Source organism: Myxocyprinus asiaticus, chromosome 31, assembly GCF_019703515.2.
Source record: "Myxocyprinus asiaticus isolate MX2 ecotype Aquarium Trade chromosome 31, UBuf_Myxa_2, whole genome shotgun sequence".
Lineage (NCBI taxonomy): Eukaryota > Metazoa > Chordata > Actinopteri > Cypriniformes > Catostomidae > Myxocyprinus > Myxocyprinus asiaticus.
This window is the reverse complement of record NC_059374.1, coordinates 15,878,045-15,880,176: the sequence shown is the minus strand read 5'-3', so window position 1 is coordinate 15,880,176 and position 2,132 is coordinate 15,878,045. Positions and strand designations below refer to the sequence as shown.

Genomic DNA, 2,132 nt, shown 5'->3' with positions numbered 1-2,132 from the left:
GGACCTGCAGAACATGAGCCGGGAACAGCTCGACGACAACCTGAGCGCCTTGATGGCCCACGACCCAACACAGGACTACAGCCACAAAGAGCTGGCCAAGATCGTCGGGTCACTGGCCCATAACCTCCTCGGCCAGGCAAAGCTGAGTGAAGAGAGCATCTCCCGCTGGGAACAGGAAGCAGCAGCGCTGAAGCTCCAGGCTGAGGAAGCTCAGAGAAACTGGATGCACGCTCAGAGTCAACTGGACCAGCTAACCTCGGAGACTCAGCACGAGCACAGGACAGCGGACGAAAAGGACCCAGAGCTGCAGGAGGAAGTAGAGAGACTCCAGAATGCCCTGACTGATCTCTGTGTAGATACAGCATGACAAGAGAGCAGCAGAAAAAGGACACCAGAGAGGAGCTGAGTAAAAAACTCCAGCAAGCTGAGGCTCTCCTGAGGAGAGCAGAGACTGAACTTAAAGAAAGAGAAGCCAGGGCCAAGGCCTGTGAGGGCCACCTGCAAATTGCCCGGGCTGAAATCAGTGCCCTGGCCCAACAAAGAGACTATTTGAAAGAAGAACTTGACACAGTTCACCGAGAGCTTAAACATTCATATAGACTGCAAAGTGACTCTGAAAGGGAAATGCACACCACAGAATTTCCCCTAACCAGTAGACTGATACCTCCTAGACAAGAGAGCCCACTGCTCAAGACATCACCTGCCAGCATCCCAGAACCCCCAGCAGCAGAAAGGGGGTGGGAGCCTTTCCAAAGGCTGTCTTCCAGTCACGGTGTGTCACCTAAAGAATTGGATAAGCTAGCTAGAAACATTCCCAAGCCCTGCAGGAGGCCACGATGTGCACGACTATTTAAAAGACATTGATTTTCACTTGCAAACTGTTGCCAATGTTACCACATGAGACAGACTCTACCTGCTCAGAATCACCGCCAGCCGTGAAGTCCGGAGCTTTCTAGACCGACAGCCAGAAACAGTCAAAGTGGATTACCAGCAACTGCAGCAGGCTTTGATTAAAGAATTCTCTGACCCAGAATCAGAGCAAGGGCTGATTACGGCCATGGACCTTAAACAGGGCAGACAGGAAACCACGCAGTCTTTCTACACCAGGCTCAGACAAGCATACTTCGGAGCACGGAATGAGCCAGGAATGGAAGAAGAATTCAATTTCAAAACTCTGTTCCTCCAGAACCTGCACCCAACAGTGAGTCACCATTTGGGGGTTCTGGCTTGCCCATGGACTATGTCCACCCAACAGCTGCGAGACTTAAGCCATAAGGCCTATGCCAAACAAAGAACTGCTTCTGAAAAGATGGGAAAACCCCCCACAATCTATCCTGTCACTAATCAGAGTTCAGAACTTGCCCTAGAGGGCGCCAAGCCAAGCCACAGTGACAAACCTGTCAACACAATGTCAAGATCCTTCCCAGCCAGCAGAGGACAGCGTGGCCATGGTGGTGCCCGTCCAAAGCATCAGACTGGGCACCCCGAGAGATCCTGGGACAGGTCACAACCACCTCTCAACTGAAAGGGTGAAGCCACCTGGGAAGCTAAGAGACAGTCCAAGGGGTACCGACACTCACCGACACAAGCATCAAGCTCAGACTGCCAGCAGCAGAACCCCTCTCAACACGCCCTGGACAAGCCCAAATATAAACCGTCAGCCGAACAGAACCGGGAAGCTACGTCTGAATCAGCAGAGCTCATGAGACTTTTAAAGGAGCTCCTTCAGGAAAAGTACCACAAGAGAGACAAGAAGGATGAGTCAGATCAGTTATGACTGAGCATGAGATCTGACCCCAATGACCACTCAGAGTCCTCTCAAAATGAACCTCCCAACCAGACCCCTGCTAATCCACTGTCAACCACAGAACCACATATACCACCACCAAGTGATGACATCACACAACCATCTCAGCTGACTGTTGAACCACCAGAGCCCACCAACATCCAGCACCACATCTCCAACACAAACCCCAAAGTACCCGAAAGTGCGGTTTTGGTGGTCTGCCTCCCTGACGAGCCACACGAAACCAGCTCTGACTGCTTGCCAGTCACCACACAAGCCCCAGTGCCAAAACTCCTGGGGAACCTGATCGAAAGGGGGGTGGCCAAAAAACTATACCTGGCCTTCA

The 2,132-nt window shown here is 52.1% G+C and overlaps 1 pseudogene; it reads left to right on the top strand.

The window, feature by feature from the left end:
- The first annotated feature begins 363 nt into the window (after positions 1-363).
- LOC127422116 (uncharacterized) lies at positions 364-1,777 on the top strand (annotated as a pseudogene).
- The last annotated feature ends 355 nt before the right edge of the window (positions 1,778-2,132 follow it).